This window comes from Acomys russatus, chromosome 2 (assembly GCF_903995435.1).
Source record: "Acomys russatus chromosome 2, mAcoRus1.1, whole genome shotgun sequence".
Lineage (NCBI taxonomy): Eukaryota > Metazoa > Chordata > Mammalia > Rodentia > Muridae > Acomys > Acomys russatus.
Genome location: NC_067138.1, coordinates 103,928,616 through 103,947,880, shown reverse-complemented (window position 1 = coordinate 103,947,880; position 19,265 = coordinate 103,928,616). Strand labels below are relative to the sequence as shown.

At 47.6% G+C, this 19,265-nt stretch overlaps 1 pseudogene; it reads left to right on the top strand.

The window, feature by feature from the left end:
- Positions 1-222: 222 nt before the first annotated feature.
- LOC127198913 (40S ribosomal protein SA-like) lies at positions 223-4,987 on the top strand (annotated as a pseudogene).
- The last annotated feature ends 14,278 nt before the right edge of the window (positions 4,988-19,265 follow it).

Sequence of the window (19,265 nt, the reverse complement as noted above, 5' to 3'; positions counted from 1 at the left end):
GCATCCCAATAGTGGGCAGTATTTTCAGGAGTGGTGGAAAGCCTGTGGAAGAAAGGGAAATGCTCCACAGTTGCCAAGGGGTCTTGCCCACCTCAGGTCGCTGGGGACCATTTTGAGGTCAGAGCAGTTCTTTTTCTGCCCTAGGGCCAGCTGGTTTAAGTAAAGAGCCCAGTACCTCAAAGGGCAGCTCTGGGTAGAACAGTTTTTGAAGTTTCAGTGTCAATGGTGCAGAGCTTACTAATGACTCTTCTGTCTCCGAAAACACTACGCCAGGTACACAGCCACCCACAACAAAAGCTCCTGCCCTCTCTCTTCTCCACCAATATCCAATTTCTAAACAAACCCTGTCTGCTTTGTCCTTCAGAATACATGACACTTGGAGCTATGCCATTGGTATCCTGCACCGCCTTTCTCCATCCCACTGCTGCGTACCTTCACCATTGCATAAAGCCTGACTCAGCCCACATTGTCCATGGTCTTTACGATTCTGAATTAACCTACTTTCTAAAGTGAATCCACAATCCGAAAACACAACTGTAGCACTTTGATTGAGGTCGATCGTATACATTCAGTGGCAGGAAGTACGAGCCACTCAGTTTGTACCTTCTCAGCAGAGGTGGCGTGAGCAGGGACCCTGCCTCTTGACTGAGCAGCTATTCTGTGAAGGTGTGCCCTTTTGTGGTGCCTCAGTTGCTGCCTTTTTGTGCTTTTTTTTTTTTTTTCATTGATTTCACTATTGAAACAGCCCCTGAGAGTTCTGTTGAAGAGTGAGCAGCAGGACAGAGGGAGCCAAAGCAGTCAAGGGCTCCACAAGACGACCTACAGTGTAACCTAACCTGGGCCCATGGGACTCACAGAGATTGAACCACCAACCAAGGAGCATGCGTGGGCTGGATCTAGGCCCCCTACACATATGTAGTGAGAGGATCAGACATTGCTAAAAAGGCCCGTGGCTAGAGTCAGGTAGCTTCCACAGGCACCAGTCAATCCGAAATGGAGTCACTAGCCTCCCTGGCTATCCCAGTTAGAGTCACACAGCCACAGATAGGATCTCCCTAGAGACCTTTAAAAGAGCCTGTGAACTCCTCCTCGGGGTAGCTGCTATTTTGTATTTTGTTTTTACATACTATTTGAGTCTGGGGTCCTCCTTCAGCGATTTTTGGACCCTTACAGTAGCAGATGTGCAGCTTAGTCAATATATGGGCCTCCTGCCTCTGTCTCTGGATCTCCTTCTCCTAGTGGGCTGCCTTGTCAGGCCTCAGCGGGAGAGGCTGTGCTTAGTCCTGCTGCAGTTTGAGGTGCTGGGTGGGTTGGTACCCATTGGGGGCCTCTCCTTCTCTGAGAAGGAGAGGGGAAATGGGGGAGGGTGTGTGGGAGGAGAGGAGGGAGGGGGCTGGGATCAGGCTGTAAAGAGTTTAAATAAATAAAAATAATAATTTTAAAAAAGAAAGAAATAGTCCCAAGGGTGGGGCTGAAGTGTTGTTCTGAAATGCAAGGAGATTATGAGTACCTTCCAGGAAATACCTGTGTCAGGCCAGCTTTGTTCAAACCTTAGCTCTCTTGAGTTCATTGCTAACAAAACAAGTACATTGAGTGAGGTGTCTTTTATCTGAAATACACAAAACAGTGTTGCATGTTCTTCAGTTGATAAAAACACTGCAACAGGACACTTGTTTTTAAACAAAATTTCAAACGTTTGATTTTACCAATAAAGACTTGGGAGCCGGATGCTGGGGTGAAAGCCTGCTAGCTCAAAGAGGCAGAGAAAGCACCTAGCCGACCTACTTACTCAGCCGTAGTCCCGGAAGTTTTTGTTTGGTTTTCCGAGATAGGGTTTCTCTGTGTAGTTCTGGCTGTCCTGGACTCACTTTGTAGACCAGGCTGGCCTCGAACTCACAGCGATCCGCCTGTCTCTGCCTCTGCCTCTGGGGTGCTGGGATTAAAGGCGTGCGCCACTACCACCCGGCCACACTATCTTAAATACTCTTCAATTCAATGTCCTTCTTTCCTGTTTACTTGTGTTCACTCCCTGTCAACTGGTTGCTTGCTCAGCCTCTTGGCCTAGGGTTAATTTTATTTAACTCTTGTTTGCAGAAAGTTCTCGGGTTAAAGGTGTGTTCTAGGAGCTGGGTGTGGTGGCACATGCCTTTAATCCCAGCACTCAGGGAGGCAAAGGAGGCAGACCGCTGTTAGTTCGAAGCTGGCCTGATCTACAAAGTGAGTTTAGGACAGCCAAGGCTACACAGAGAGACCCTATATAAACAACAACAACAACAACAACAACAACAAAACAAAAGTAAAAAGGGTGTGTTCTAGGGCTGAGCCACACCAAAACAAGAAACAGGTTTTCCAGTTCACAATCTTGGGGTTCACACGTGATCAAATATCCTCCAGCAGATATTAACCTTGGTTTCCCCTGCGGGCGGCATTGGCTAACTCCGTGCTGTGGTGATTTTATTGAAAGTGACTATTGCCACTGGTGAGAAGTACGTTGACATCAGACTTAAAGCAAAAATGAAAACTTAATTAGGGCCAAAGCTGCCTGTGTGGGAGCAATGCCAGGCAATAGTAGGTTCTCAACAAATACACAAATGAATGAACGAATGAATGAGAAAACACTTTGGACATTTTCATTTTCTTGTGGTTGTGAGCCTCCTTTAATGACTGAGCCGTCCCTCCATGCCAGGCATCTTCAAATGAAATTAATCAGTCCTTCCGTTATAAGCAAGGCAACACAAATCACAATCACAGTTTCTGTAGAAATCACAGCATTTTTAAATCATGTTGCATTGCAGACGACTTGAAATATAGTGAATTTTTATAAAGTCTTCAAATTTTATAGTAGATCATTTTCCCACTACAAGATAGTATCACATAAGCAATTCTGAGTCACAGATCTTTTAAAAATGCTCTTTTTAGTTTAGGTTTTTGTCATTGTATCTCTTTTTAAATTTTATTTTGTTTTATGGGTACTTGCCTGCATGTGTGTCTGCATAATATTTCTGTATGGCCTAAAGGCCTGAAGAGGGCATCAGATACCCTGAGCAATACATTTCGATAACTGAATATAATTGACTTGCCTTAATCAGGTTTTCTATTGCTATGACAAAACACCATGACCAAAGCAAGTTGGGGAGGAGAGAGTTTACAGAAGGGAAAGTAATGGCAGCTACGCCGTAAACCCGAAAAGGACCCGGGAGAAGCTGTTGCTTGCAACTCGGGCTATTGCTGCCATTGAGAATCCTGCTGACGTCAATGTGATCTCCTCCAGGAACTCTGGCCTGCAAGTCATGCTGAAGTTTGCTGCTGCCATTGGACCCTTCAGGGAGCCTCAGCTTCTAGTGGAGGCTGGTCTCAGGGCTGACCACCAGCCCCTCACAAAGGTGTCTTATGTCAACCTGCCCACCATTGCTGTGGGTAACAAGGACTCCCCTCTGTGCTATGTGGGCATTGCCATCCCATGCAACAACAGGGGAGCTCACTCCATGGGTCTGACATGGTGGATGCTGGCCCCGGAAGTACTCCGCATGTGTGGCACCATCTCCCGTGAGCACCCATGGGAGGTTATGCCTGATCTCTACTTCTACAAAGACCCAGAGGAGACTGAGGAGAAGGAGCAGGCAGCTGCTGAGAAGGCTGTGACCAAGGAGGAATCCAGGGCAAATGGATGGTGCCAGCTCCTGAGTTCGCTGCTGCTCAGCCAGAGGTGGCAGACGGGTCTGAGGGTGTGCAGGTGGCTATAGAGGAATTTTAACTCAAACTATGGCTGCTCTGGCAAGGGATCACATCCAAAGCCCTTCTAGGTTGGAATGCAGACACGCTGGGCAGTGGTGTCATAGGCCTTTAGTCCCAGGAGACAGAGGCAAGCAGATCTCTGAATTCAAGTCCATCCTTGTACAGAACAAGTATCGGGTAAAGAAAAGCTTAGGTCCAGGTGTGGTGGTGCACGCCTTTAATCCCAGCACTCAGGAGGCAGAGGCAGACATTTCTCTGTGAGTTCAAGTCCAGCCTGGCCCACAAAAGCGAGTCCAGGGTAGCCAGGGCTACACACAAAAATCCTGTCTCAAAAAACAAAACAAAACAAAAAACAAACAAATAACAACAACAAAAAAGATAAAAAGTTTGTAAAAGAAAGCACCCATATTTGAAAGTGATGACTAATTGAGTGGCAGAAAAAAAAAAATCAGAGAAAGATTTGACAGAACAGGATCCCCCCCAACTCTCACAAGAAGTGAGAGAGGAGTTACTTAAGGGAACAGCACAGAGAACGAGGGAGAGAGAAAGCATTTTACAGAGACGTTGAGAAGAGGACAAGCCAGAATATGAGGAGTCAGATGACTAGAACAGATTGATGGAGTTAGACTGAGGCCAAGCAGAGCAATTCAGAGCCTGTGAGAAAAGCCAGAATGATTCAGTCAGCAGGGAGAGGTGTTTGAGGTCAGAAAGAACTAGAAAGGGTGAGCTTATTCAGCAGTAAGTCTCAGAGGCTGAAAGCATTCTAGGCCTGGATTAGATTGTACGGAGACTGGAAGCTTCCATAGGCTTAGGTTAACAGACGGAGGGAGTAAGCCTCAGAGACAATCAAGCAGATAGGCCTAGGTTGTATGGAGGCTAGAAGCCTCTAGGACTAGGACTAGGTTAATTAGGCATATAAAAGTTACTTTCACAGGTGCCCTCTGTACCCATCCAGCAGCTCCCTCCTGAGGCCCAGAGCACCCAGACAGCCACAGAGGCCTGGAGCGCCCAGCCAGCAACTGAGGCCTGGAGTGCCCAGCCAGCAACTGAGGCCTGGAGTGCCCAGCCAGCCACTGAGGCCTGAAGTGCCCAGCCAGCCACTGAGGCCTGGAGTGCCCAGCCAGCCACTGAGGCCTGGAGTGCCCAGCCAGCCACGGAGGCCTGGAGCACCCAGCCAGCCACTGAGGACTAGTCAGCAGCTTCCACACCACAGGCCACCGAGTGGGTTGGAGCCACCTCTGAGTGGTCCTGAGCTGCTCTGCAGAAACCTGAGCAAAGGGAAAAAGTGGAAAGAAAATAAAGTTACTAAAATTAAAAAAACAAAACAAAAAACAAATAGCTTTAAAAAGTCCCACAGTCTTTACAAATTCAACACATTGAAATTTCAGACCCTTTACAATACCCCCACTCTGTGCATGCATGCGTGCGTGCCGGGGGTGGGGGGTGTGCGTGCATGCCTATGTAGTTTTTTGAGACAGGGTCTCTCTGTATAACAACCCTGGCTGTCCCGGAAATTGATCTGTAGACCAGGCTGGCCTCCAACTCACAAAGATCCACCTGCCTCTAACTCCAAGTGCTGGGATTAAAGACGGCACCACCACCACCTCCCAGCCTAGCCAATCTCTCCTAAAATCTAAAGTTTTTTAAAAGGTAAAGCCTGTCAACTGTGCCTTCCAGTAAAAGTGCTTTCATACTTCAAGCAGGAAAGATCAGGGCACAATCCCAATTAAAGCAAAGCAAAACCAAATTCCAACTGTCCAATGTCTGGGACTCACTCACGATCTTCTGGGCTCCTCCAAAGCGCTTAGGTCACTTCTCCAGCTCTGCCCTCTGTAGTGCACACAGCTGTCTCCCAGGCTCCAGCTGCCTCCACTCCGCTGCTGCTGTTTCCTTGATGGTCATCCCATGGTACTGGCATCTCCAAAACGCTGGCGTCCTTCTGCTGCAACTGGACTGCACTGTCAACAACAGCATCTCCTAGGCTGTCTTCATGGTGTCAAGCCTCAACTCTTCTGCAATGACCCTAGGCCTTCAACTGCCCCTGAAGCTTCACCTTCACCAATGGCCTCTCCTGGCCTCTTAACAGTGCCAAGCCTCAGTTGCTCCCCTTCATGCCTTCAAAGCCAGTACAACAAGAGGAACTCTAACATATTACAAAGTCTGGCTGTTTCAGGAACACAGCTTCTCTGTGCTCTCAGAAAACATGTCCCAGAAGAGGTCACCTCGGTGATGCTAGTCTCTTCTTAAGCACCGCTAATTTCCTAGCTCCAGCCAACCAGCATCAAGTTAAGTATCCAGCAAAGCAAAGTTTCACTTTAGACGTTTGTTCTGGTATCTTGTTAATCACAGCTGATTCTTCAGCCCCAGCTAACCAGAACCACAGGATCTTAAATCAAAATAACAAGGGGCCCCAACAGAGCCTTTCAGCTTCCCTCTGAAACTTCAGAAGCCAGGCCTCCATCCTCTGCTCTGCTCTCAGCCATCTTATCATCTAAGATCACACAGGACAGCCCACTGAGCTCTTAATACCCAACGGTTCTTCTAGGCCAAGGTTCCACAGCCCTTCCACAATCCTCCTGCAAACCATGATCAGGTCTGTCAAAGCAAGACCTCACTACACTGGTACCAATGTGTTTTAGTCAGGGTTTCTATTGCTGTCACAAAACACCATGACCAAAAGCAAGTTGGGGAGGAAAGAGTTTAGTTGGCTTACACTTCCACATAGCTGTTCATCACTGAAGGAAGTCGGAACAGGAACTCAAACAGGGCACGGTTCTGGATGCAGGAGCTGATGCAGAGGCCGTGAAGGGTGGCTGCTTACTGGCTGGTTTACATCACTTGCTCAGCCTGCTTTCTGATAGAAACCAGGACCACCAGCCCAGCGATGGCACCACCCACAGTGGGCTGGGCCCTCCCGCCATTGATCACTAATTCAGAAAATACCTTACAGCTGGGTCCCATGGAGCCATTTCCTCAACTGAGGCTCCTTCCTCTCTGATGACTCCAGCTTGTATCAAAGCCAGCCAGTACATGAGTTCTTCTGAAACCTCCTGGTTTCTGTTTTCTGTATTTAAAATAGTAAATATTAAAACACTCTGGGTAAGGTCCATAGGCACACAAGTACGTAAGAACCTTAAGCTCAGTGTGATGACTTGCCCCAGAATCCTAGGATCTGAGAGGCAAAGGCGGGAGACTGCTGAGTTCCATGCCAGCCTGGGCAACAGAGTCAGACTCTGTGTTAAAAATAATTAAACAGGCCTGGAGAGATGGTTCAGAGGTTAAGGGCATTGACTGTTCTTCCAAAGGTCCTGAGTTCAATTCCCAGCAACCACATGGTGGCTCACAACTATCTATAATGAGATCTGGTGCCCTCTTCTGGCCTACAGGAGTACATACAGGCAGAAGACTGTACAAATAACTAAATAAATCTTTAAACAAATTTTAAAAATATATATTTAAAAAAGGGGGGGTTGGAGAGATGGCTCAGAGGTTAAGAGTATTGCTTCCCAGCAACCACATGGTGGCTCACAACCATCTATAGTGAGATCTGGTGCCCTCTTCTGGCCTGCAGGTCTACATGCAGGCAAAACACTATATATTTTAAAAATAAATAAATCTTTAAAAATAAATAAATAAATAAATATAATTAAACAGGGCGTAGTGGCACAGGCTTTTAATCCCAACACTTGGGAGGCAGAGGCAGGTGGATTTCTGTGAATTCAAGGCCAGCCTGGTCTACAAGAGGTTCTACAGAGTGAATTCCAGGACAGCCAGGGCTGTTACACTGAGAAACCCTACCTCGGAAAAATCAAAATAATAATGATAATAAGTTAATTAATTAATTAAGTTTAGCCTTGCTTCAGGTATCAAATCAGAATTGAAGTACATGCCCAAACTACTTAGGAAAAATTTGGGTCCACAGAAAAATCTGCCTGCTGACACCATGGGCTGGCTCATTCTAAGGGCTCCTCCGTGAAGACTACTCCTTTGTGTGTCCCCTCAGGCAGCAGGAAGAGCACAGGGAGGGTGAATTACAGCGGCCTCCTCGAAGTGTGTCTGGTGTTGAACACATGCAGAATTTCCTCAGGGCCCAGGCAACGGCACCGTTCCAAGTTTAGCCTAGAGACTCACACACTTTGTAAATTGCTATTGGATAAAGATGAGTAAAGAACAGACATTGAGTAAGAACTTAGAAGTCCTTGTAGCAACTTGCACCTAATAACAACACAGGCTTGCAGCTTGCTTGCACGTTGCCGGGTTCGCATGTGGCTTAACTTCCAGAGTTCCGTGGGTTGGAGTGTTGGACCACTAAGAAGTCAGGATGGTGAAAGATCCTTAGGTCATTCCAGAAGTCCTTGGGACGGGGGAAGGCAGTTGGCTCTCCTGGGAGGCCCTCAGTTTCACGGCTACTGCAATAAAAGCACTAGTGTGGCTACTCCTCAGCTTCACTGGCTGTGTGACCCGTCATTCCTGTACATGTGCCCATTATGGTGATGTTGTCTACACAAGGTCCTTACAGACCTGAGCTGATGCCAAGGACAATCTGGGCCTCTAGATGCATCAACTTCTTTTCTTTATTTAATTAACCTTGTTGTAGTTATGCAGCAAAGCTATATGACGGCATCCATAATGTCACACCATGCAACAGGTCTCACGTGGGATGTTTATTAAGGGAGGGTTACAGAGACTGTCTCTGGATTAGGGGGGGAGGGAAAGAGGTGGGGGAAGGGAGCAGGTCCTTTTACAAGGCCTGTACAGGGAGAAGTATGCAGGGAGGGTGACAGTGGAGGTATGTGGCTGGTGATAACAAGCCCTGTTGTCACCAAGTCCTTGGAGCTGGGGGTTGGAGGTGCCTGATGGCTAACAAACCTTCCTTAGGTATTTCATTAGAGGCGATAGACTAATACATTTTTTTTTTAATCCTACAAAATCAGTGTTCTGATGGGCAGTGGTGGCACATGCCTTTAATCCCAACACTTGGGAGACAAAGGCAGGCAGATCTCTGTGAGTTCTAGGCCAGCCTGTCTACAAAGCGAGTCCAGGACAGTCAAGGCTAGACAGAGAAACCATGTCTTGAAGAAACCAACCAACCAAACAAACAAAACAACAAAATCAGTGTTCTATGGTGGGCTGGAAATTTATAAAACAAAAGCAAAACAACCACACATACAAAATATTGTTTGGTTTTTTTCCTCTTAGAATTTGGGATTCACCACCATGGGAGGGTGGTGAAGAGAGACAGAGTAGGAGATGGAGAGGGTAAGATTGGGCAATGTTCTGAATAATGGATGAATAAGATTCTGGGGAAAAGCCGGGAGGTGGTGGTGCATGTCTTTAACCCCAGGACTAGGGAGGCTAAGTCAGGCAAATTCTGTGAGTTCGAGGTCAGCCTGGTCTACATAGCGAGTTCCAGGATAGCTAAGGCTATGCAAAGAAAGCCTGTCTCAACCCCAAACAAGCAAACAAACAAAAAATTCTGGAGAAAGAAGAGACCATCCTCATTCTAGCGGATCTGGAGAATGTCCAGAAGGCAGGACGTGATGAACTGTTTAGACCAACATCCTCAGGCAGAGAAGGTGTCTCTTGGGTACTCCTTGAAGGGGGGCCCCACACGGTGTGTGCAGCAGAAGTAGGGAGGCAAGGAGTGGAGGAGAGTGCAAGGTTGGAAGGACAAGGCAGCACCAGGCTCTGCTGTACAGCTGTGTGGTATGTGTGTGTGTGTGTGTGTGTGTGTATGTATGTATGTCTGTGTGTGTCTGTGTGTGTGTGAGTGAGAGAGAGACAGAGAGAGAGAGAGAGAGGGAGAGAGAAAGGTGAGAGTGGGGGGAGCCTGGAAACACTTGTGATATCTGCTTATGGGTGTTGAAGATGGGACGCTTTCCTTTCCTGACAAGTTACAAAGGGTCCTTTACCACCCTGAATGGGATGAAATACACACACCTGAGTTTTAAATGGTAAAGTTCATCATGACAAATCAAAATTGAACTTACCTTCCTACTGCCCCTTTCAGAGAAGAAAACTTTGTTCTTCCATCTGAATGTACAAATGTTCAGATGGATTTCCACACTTGGGTGAACGAGTGCAAGGGCAGGCGTGAATGAGGAATGTTCTGGAAAGATAGCATGTTTCCCTTGGCACCCTCTCTTACTCTCATCTGCTTGTCTGGAATAGATCAGACCCACAATGCCTACATTCAGGGAAGTCCAGGAACCTATGACTGTCACCTTAACACGACAAAGAGACTTTGCAAATGTGATCATACAGGTTTTTTGAGATTTCAATATAATTATATCATTTCCCCTTCCCTATTCTCCCTCCAACCCCCCACGTGCCCCACCCCTTGCTTTCCATCCACAACCTCTTTTTATTTAATTATTATTACATATATGTGTGTGTATGTGTGTATGTGTGTATGTATATATGTGTGTATGTATGTATGTATGTATGTATGTATGTATGTATGTATGTATGTATGCTTTTAAATACAACCTGCTCAGTCTGTATAACATCACTTGTATGTATGCTTTCAGGGCTGACATTTTGTATTAGATTAGTTGGTGTGCTCTTCCCTACTACCCGGGGCTAATGAAATCTTGAATCTTGGAGAACCTACATAACAAACCAGCATAACTCCTAACTGCATCCTAAATATCTGTCGGTGTGCTTACAGATAACTGTAGCTCTCACCTTCATTAAGGAAACTTCTCTTGCATCAGACAGAGACCATTGCAGAAAACAAACAGGATTGTGGTTATTCGATTATTTAAGAAACTGTGAGAGACAAAAGGCAGAATGAATGAACGAACGAATGAATGAAACCAAGGGAGACTTGGTCTGACCTTAGGTAGGACTGTGTGTACTCACAGCAAGAAGTACTTTTGTCACCAACATGAGGGGATGGCCAAAAATGCCTACAGAAGAAGATGTGACGTGGCCCCCTATAGGGCCAGAAATGACTTCCAAAGTCTGAAAGGGAAACTGGGAAGTATGGTCTTTCAACAGAAAACTGTTAGTGGAGCCCAGTCCCACCCGATACAGCTAAAACTCAGCTCCTGCATGCAAGGCTCAGGGATCACTTCTGCAGAGAGGGGCAGAAGGACTGTCAGAGCCAGAGGAACAGGAGGTTTGCGTGAGGCTTTGCTTCCTAGAAACTGCGCTGTGAAATCTCACCACGAGACTGTCTAAACAGCAATAGATTGTGCTAGTGTGGATGGGAGAGGTCTGTCCTGTTTTAACTACTAAGATTGCTCTGATCTGTTACAGCTAACACAAGAGACCCACAAGCCATGCTTCCTCCCTCCTGCACGCTCACTTTCTCTCACTTAGCACTCTCCAATGGTGATTTCTGTAATAAGCAAAATGTCCTATATCTGCAGTGGGCACTAGTTACCTCTGACCACAGAGCCCTTGAAGTATGGTGACTGCAACTAAGCGGCTGATTTTCAATTTTATGTGATTTTAATTAATTTTATTTAAATAGCCACATGTGTCTGTTGCCTACCCCATGGGACAGCGGTGTGGATTTTACTACAATAAACAGAGAAAAGCCTGGGGGTAGCGATCAGTAGCAGAGTGCTCGCCTAAGATGTAGAAGACCCAGTGTTCCATTCCTACCCTACTGTGGGTGGAAACTCCAAACAAAAACAAAAAACAAAAAAACAAAAATAAAGCAGAGAACTGAAACACAGATGCCATGACCTATGCAGACCTATGCATGACCTATGCCATGACCTATGCAGACAGGCTGTCACAGGGCGTTTTATTTGTCATCATCAAAATGAAGTGAATATGAAAATAAGTTTTGCTTTTACCCAACTACAGGGTTGAGTGTGTAGCTCAGTGAGAAAGTGCATATTTAGATGTGTGAGAGCCTGGATTCAACACACACACACACACACACACACACACACACACACACACCACCAGCTCAGCGTCTTTTACCTGTCTGTGCCCACTGGACCCCTTAGTAAGAGATCTGGCCCAAGAGTCCAGGGTTCTCAGCTTAAGCATGTAGCTGCGGGGACAAGGACACAAGCCACTGTCCACAAAGCATCACCAACATATGTGAAGTAGGCTTTCTCAGTCCTGCATTTGCAAGTGAGGAAGCCAGGGGAGGTGAGCAACTAGCCCAAGCCCCCAGGTGGCGCAAGGCGCAGAGGCTGTGTTTGGAGCAGTTCTGAGGCCAGGGCTCTGGTTCTGAACCTCCGAGCTTCATCACTCCTGGGCACATTGTCTTCCTCTCCTTGGACTCAGGGTTCATGGTCCTCACACTGTCTGCCCTCTGGGCTGAGGACTTAGCAAAGGGAACAACTGTGAAATGGGAGGGGGGCTTTCAGAGTGCCAGCACTGCCCGGTGCCCTAGAATGATTCTGCAGTTTTCGTGATGTTGCAAAGACTTTACACTTTCCATTTGAGCACCTGCCGGAGGCCAGCTCAGCCCAATCATGGAAAAACCAATACCGCTTTGGAAAGGTCATCCCTGCTCTTCCAATTCCAGTCAACATTAAAAATGCAGATGCTTGCTATTTAAATACAGCAGCAGGCCACCCAGCTCGGAGCACGCAGCTCAAGGTAAACCACAGTGGGCAGCCATCTCCCACTGAGGCTCAGCAGGAAGGAGGCAAAGGACACCCAGAAGGGCCTGTGTCACACCAGGATGCTGGTGTCACCTCCAGCCCTGTGCAGGCTGGGTCCTCAGAGGTCATGCAGCGCCAGTCAATGAACCAGACAGCCATTGATTCAGTCAGTCAGGGACCTGCTGGCTTCCCTGCCGGTGTGCCCTTGTGCTTAGCACAGTGCCTGCTTCAGAGTCTGAACTCAGGAAATGTTACTGAATAAATGGATTGCTTCCTTTGCCATCTTTTTTTGGGGGGGGGGAATATTTTCTCATGTCCCAGGCACTGTGCTAAAGTGTTCCGATTGATGCCAGTATGAGCCACTTGGGAAAGTCAGTCCTGAGTAATTTACACCTAAGAAGGATAAGGAATTCAAATAAACAAATAATGCCAAGTGATGCCGAGGTACCAGTTTCATAATTATGGCTTCTAGAGATCTGTCCACAGTGCTTGGAAGGGTGCCTGCTAGAGAATGCTTGCGATGTCAGCAAGAAAAGTGGCCTAGAAAGAGGTGCCAGGAGCTATACCCAGAGCTGCCTTCCCCGCCATCCCCCACCTCCATCCCCCCCAATCCCCCAATCCCCCATCCCCCAATCCCCGCCCCATGTCCAGCCTCCTCCATCCACACAGTGAGCTCCGAGAGGGCTGGGTTGGACCTTACTCAGTACTGTCTCAAGTACCTTCCATGTACGGTCGCGGAGCTCTCTGAGCATCCCCACAGCAAACATTCTGAGGCAGTCATCTGGCTGAGCAGAAATGTGTGATGCGCTCAGATGCAGCTACGGATGGCCCAGGCCAGAGCGTTTTGAAGATGCAACTTCCCATCAGTGCTGTATTGCAGAGGCCCCTTGTCGTATCATTATACAGATGGGAAACAGAGTGTACAAGAAGCCAAGGTAATGTGCCTTGTGTGCTGAAGTGGAAGAGACCTAGTTTAAAGTCAGGTCTATCTGCTCTAAATGACAAAGTTATTCCAGACTCCCATCCACTTAAAATGATCAAGGTGTCAGGCAACTGGACAGGCTGGCATCCAGGGACTGGACAGGGTGAGCTAGCCTCACCCAGAAGAGCCAGGGAACAGCTATGGGGATAGGCACTGAGTGCCCATCAACTGTGACCACTCTGTTGTGTGTGGGTCCATAGCTCTACCGTGGGTTGCGCTGTCTCCCCAAACAATGATATTTTTAGCAACAGTCTTGTTGACAACAAATGATTAGCTGTCCAGCCAACTCCTAACCATCCCTCTAAATCAAGATGTCTTGTCTCTAGAGGAGCCTTCTGGATCTCTCACAGCCAGTTGCACCTTTATGGGTGTTAGGACAGGACATAGCTCAGACCTCTTCATGGGCTTCCTTATTGCTCTACTACATGGGGCTGTGGGCTCCTTTTGGGCAAGTCTGAGGTTCCCAGTGTCTAGTGATGATGAGTGATAAAGGTCCCTTTCTACCAAGAACTGCTGCTGAGAGTGCACCGAAAATGTAAGGTTTATGACTTGGACATATCCTCTGGCTTCCAGGTGTTCTTTTTGAAAAATTATTTTATTATTTTGTGTGTGTTGGGCAGGGAGGGAGGGGGTGTTTTGCCTACACATGTTTGTACGTTGTATCTATGCTATGCCCCTAGAGGCCAGAAGAAGGGGCTGGAGTTATGGATGGTTGTGAGCTACCATACAGGTGCTGGGGGTGGAACCCAGTTCCTCTAGAAGAGTAGATGGTGCTCTGAACCACTGAGTTATCACTCCAGCCCTGTCCATGTCGTCTTGAAGCCGTTAAAAACTCAGTAGAAAGACAAAAGTCCCTCACTTAGCCTTTCTCCTCTCCCTCTCCAAACCCATCCATCACACTCCAGGCACCGAGCATTATTCAGTCACAGGGATGGGGCTGTCCAAAGCATTAAAATTCTCCTGAAGTTGGCTCCTTAGTAAAGAAAGATAAACACATGGAATAAATATTAATGAGCTCATGATGTTCCAGGAAGTTGACATGTTTCACGTGACTTAAACCTCAGACCAACTATCCCTATCTTTTGGATATGTAAACTTAGGCTCAGGGTTTAGTTGGATGGATGGATGGATGAGTGACGAACAGATGGATGGGCGATGGGTGGATTGATGATGGATAGATTAATGATGCCTGGGTGGTAATGGCTAGAAGCTTAGGATCCAAAACATCCAGGCAGGGACTTTTCTTTCCCTGACTCACCTCAAGGAAGGTTGGAGAAGGGATATATTGCATAGATGCCCTCAGGGCAGAAATGGGAGAGGCACTATGTTTGTGGAGCTGTAGCTACAGTCAGTAGCACACTGTGTCACTGTGAGAAAAGGAGCGTAATGTATAAAGTCCCATATCTCTGGCCACTATTAACAAACTGTTTTCATGGGCAGTTTGGAAAGATGCTTACTTTACAGTCAGTTCACTAATGCACTCATGCATTTTCACTGCTCTACACACAGTCAACAGCAAAGGAAGAAAAAAGAGGAGGAGGAGAACCAACTCACAATCAGGACGGAGAAAGTAAGATACAACAGAACTCCAAAACAATCCTGAACTCTCCGGCCAGCTGCCAGGCACTGTCTGGCACTATGTGCATCTTCTGATGACTGCTCACACCAGTTCTGCCCAGAGGGAAGTAACATCATGTGTTGTTTCCCTCCTCACACCAGGCCCTAAGAAGAAAGAAAGGTTGGCCCCGAGTCTTTCAATTGCCAAGAAAGGAGCAGCCTCCACCGAGAGTCATATATGTAAGCGAGGCCTCTCCTGAGTCTATTGACCTGCAAGAGCATGGAGTTTCCTGGGAAGTATTTTTCCATAGGGGAAAAGGATGGTTCCAAACAAGCTAATGTAGGGTGTGGGAGAGACATGCTGTGCCCTTCTCCCGCCTCAACTTTACATGCTCCTGTTTGGATCCTGGGCTAGGTAGCCTGTGAGTTAAAACGGAACAAGCAAAGCCCTTTGAGTTATCAGGAGCCCGAGTCTTGAAACCACCTGTCTGAATAGGAAACCGGCAGGCAGATGTTCACCCTGGTGACATTCCCTGAACCACCATCCTGCTGTGTCTGGAGTGCTGGGCTGGGCTTGGGTGCTGGCACTAGAAACCAAGAGACATGGCAACAGCACACAGAACAAGTCCCAGAAGAGCAGCAGGTGTGGCAGGAGGCAAAGATGGCAGTGCATGGAGGCCACCTGGCAGCACCTGCACAGGAAGGCCCATGTAGAGGCACGGAGGTAGACAGACTTGGGTGACGCAGAGGAGGTCAAGAGTGAACTCAGCTGTGTATCATGAGGACTGTGCGAGCCGGCGTATTGTAATTTCTCAAAGTAAAAACATTTATAAAGACCCCAAAAGGCAAACTGGGCACAGTGGTACACACCTGTAATCCCACGACTCAGGGAGGCAGAGGCAGGCAGATCTCCATGAGTTCAAGGCCAGGCTAGTCTACAAAGTGAGTCCAGGACAGTCAAGGCTACACAGAGAAACCTTGTCTCAAAAAACAAAAACAAATACAAACAAACAAACAGACCTCAAAAGGCCTCAGGCCCAGTGGAGTTTTAGAATTATGTGAAAAATGTTGGTGTTTTTCCTTCTAAAAGGACAGTTTGACAAATGGGTCTTGGGTGACGTGGGGTAGGGCATCGTTTCTCAGCCTGGCTGGTTTTGCCCCACTCCACTCATCACCGACAGAAAAAGAGGCAGCCGCAGTCAAGTTAGGTTGGCTGCTGACTTGTGACCTATACGGTTCAGGGCAGAATCAGGAGCCAGCCAATCAGATCCTAACCTGGGGAATCTGAAAGATGGGGAGAAAACCTAGTGACAGCGACAAGAGACACCCCAAGACCACACGGTTCAGGAGAAACAGTACTCAGGGATCCCCAGCCCAGCAGAGCCCTAGCTCACTTAACCTCACTCTCTTTTTCTTGAGGTAACAGGGTCTGTTGGAGTGGGGGTGCCTGAAAAATGACCTCTACCACAGGACGAGTCTAGTATGAAGGGAGCCTGGTTACTTTGTAGTTAAAACAAGGACATTTTATCAATGTATTGCATTGCACTGAATTGCGCAATTTGACACAGTGTAGCCCAGGCTGATCTTGAGCACTCTCAGTCTCCCCCTCCCCCCCACTCCCTGCCCCCCTTTCCAATATTGGTATGGCAGGTGAGGGCCACCATGCCTGGCCACAAGGCCACTGAGAAGCACTGTGAAGAAGGTAGAGAGACTCAGGGTGACAGGCATTGAAGGCTCTGATGATCGATACCTCATTCAAGAAAGGCAAACCTTGAGTGGTTTCTTAGGTTAACCAAGGAGCTTGACTGTGTCACCTCCCAGCTTCCCTTTCTGAGAATTCAGGAAGAGATGTTCTTTTCTAAACCACTGTTCCACATCCCTAAAATGAAGTTGATAACAGGCCTCCTGGCCCAGTGAAGGCAACCTAGAAGCCTGACACTTGACCCAGAAAAGCCTGCTGATCTGTCCACTGCAAGGGTCCTGTGAACTCCATGAAAAGCAAAGGATGTAAGAAGAGGTTGAGAAATGGACATGTGGAATGTCCTCCTGGAGTGCCGAGTGTAGGTCTGTCCACGAGCAGGATCACACTCCTCTCTCTGCTGCCCTAGGACTCAGTAGGGTGGAGGCTCTAGGGTGACCCTGTCACAGGCACCCTTACTCACCGCACTTATGAATAGGAGCCTGTCTGTTTCTGTCTTAAAATAGCTGAAAAAGATATTTAAAATGAGCTTCCAGTTGGGTGGTCAAATGGCTTTTTATTGTCCCGCTCTCATGAGAGTTCAAGAATTCGCTCATATTTTCCTTTTTTCATTTATAGCACAAGTCATAACAGGAAGGGCCACTGCTCTCTGTAACTTCCTGACTCAAGATGGTTGGGCTGTCTAAGGGATCTTGGAGTCAAGCAAGCATGACCCTCCCTACCCCCCAGCAATGGAGTCCTCTCTCCAACACTGTCCTTGCCAATCAGCTAGCCTTAGGTCCCACTGCCAGGTATGGGAAACTCCAGACTCCAGTGGAGAAGCTTAGGGGAAGGGAGCTGAAGTAAAGTGAGAAGACCTAGCCATGGGGGCAGAGACTCTGACCCCCAAGGCCTCCTAACACAAGATGTCGCCTCTGTATACTCTAGCATAGACCCTGGCTAAAACAGGGGCTCCAGAGCAAACACGGTCCCTGCCCGTCTTAACCCTTGCCTTTTCCCTTGACCATTAATTTCACTCCTTGCAGTTCTTGTCCGTTGCTGATCAAATGCCTACACGGCCATTACACCCTCTGGAACCCTCTTCCTGATGGTTGTTCTGGGGCCCCTCCCCTCTTCACCCTTGCCTCCCCCCCCCAACATCCTCACAGAAGGGTCTCTCATGTTTGTCTTAGCAGAAGTTTTCATATCTTCTGCAGACCTTCAAGGGAAAAATGTTTTCTGGAGCCATGAAACTCAGAGGCAGAAGTGGCAGCTGGATTGTCCGCCTCTTCCACTCTACTGCTTGTCTATGCTCAATTCTTTTTTTTTTTTTTTTAAAGTCTCAGGCTACCCACCTCTCCTGATCCTGGGCATGGACCACTGGCCTACACTCTTCATAGCCACTCAAGGCCTGGCTCATGGTCTTGTTCTCTGTCTCAAGTCCCATGGCATCCCTGGAGATTTTATGTCCTGGGTTGACAGTGGATCGGTTTGACCTTCTGGGACTTTCTTTCCTCCTAGGCTGTCATCTCCATTCTGTGTCAGCCACCAGCCCCAGAGCTCAGCAAGGTCTTGGCCACAAGCTGGTATCTTACTCTCTGGTTCCTTCTTCCTTCTGCTCAGCTATGTCATGTCTCATCCTCATGATCCCCGCACACTGACCTACAAGGAACCTCGGTCTTTGGACCTTCGACTTCCGGCAGCCCACAGTTCTCTGGGCCACGAGTCCATCGTGTTGTTGAACCTTTCTCTCCTGACAAATTCCATTACATTCTACTAGCTGTAGCAGAAATCCCTCAAGCCAAATCCTTCCCTGTTGCTCTGCACAGCTCTCCCCTTTTGTCACCCTCCACTTTGACTTTCCTCGTTTCCCTCTGTTTGTCCAATCACCCTCTTCCTCTGCTCCATCACATTTCCAGGCCATCTGTCCTGGCCACACCATGGACGCTGCCTTCTCCAGAGTCAGTGTTAGGAGCTCCTGGCACAAAGCAGCCATCTTATCATGCCCGAGAGTTCGGAAAGTCAGGAAGTTGGATTGTTTCCACTCTGTTAAACCAGAGCCTCATCCGGGAGGACTTTGAAGTCTGAGAGTGACTTTATAGCTGTGAGCTAGATTCACCATGGCTTCTACATCTAACTCCTGAGTTAGGACGGTGGTGCAAAGACTGGGTCTTTTAGTCAAAGACCTACTTGCAGGCTCTCTAGGCAGTGGTCTTGGGTAGTATGGCTTCTTAGAGGAGATGTTTTGGTTTGCCAATGAATAGGGTAAAAATGGCGTTTATGCCTCAGAAATCCTACAACATCACTTCTACTACACTTCATTAGTTAAAGAAGTCACAAGATACCCAGAATTAAAGGGAAGATGGCAAATCCCCCATCACTCATTGGTGATAACATTACAATGAGAATTGGTCTTGGGGACATATGCTTTTAACCCCAGCATCAGGGAGGCAGACACAGGTGGATCTCTGTGCACTCAAGTTTAGCTAGCCTACCTAGTGAGTTCCATGCCAGCCAGAGCTACAAAGCGAGACCCCAATTTTTTTAAAGGGGCTTTAAGAACCTACAGGATAGGAATATTATTGCAGCATCTTTGAAACATATAATTAGCTACAGACTTCAGTAATCTTCCAGCTACTAAATTAAAAGGTGAAGCCTTAGTTACTTTTCCATTGATGTGGCAAAACTTAAAGAAGGCAGGCAGGCATGCAGGAGGCAGGCATGCAGGAGGCAGGCA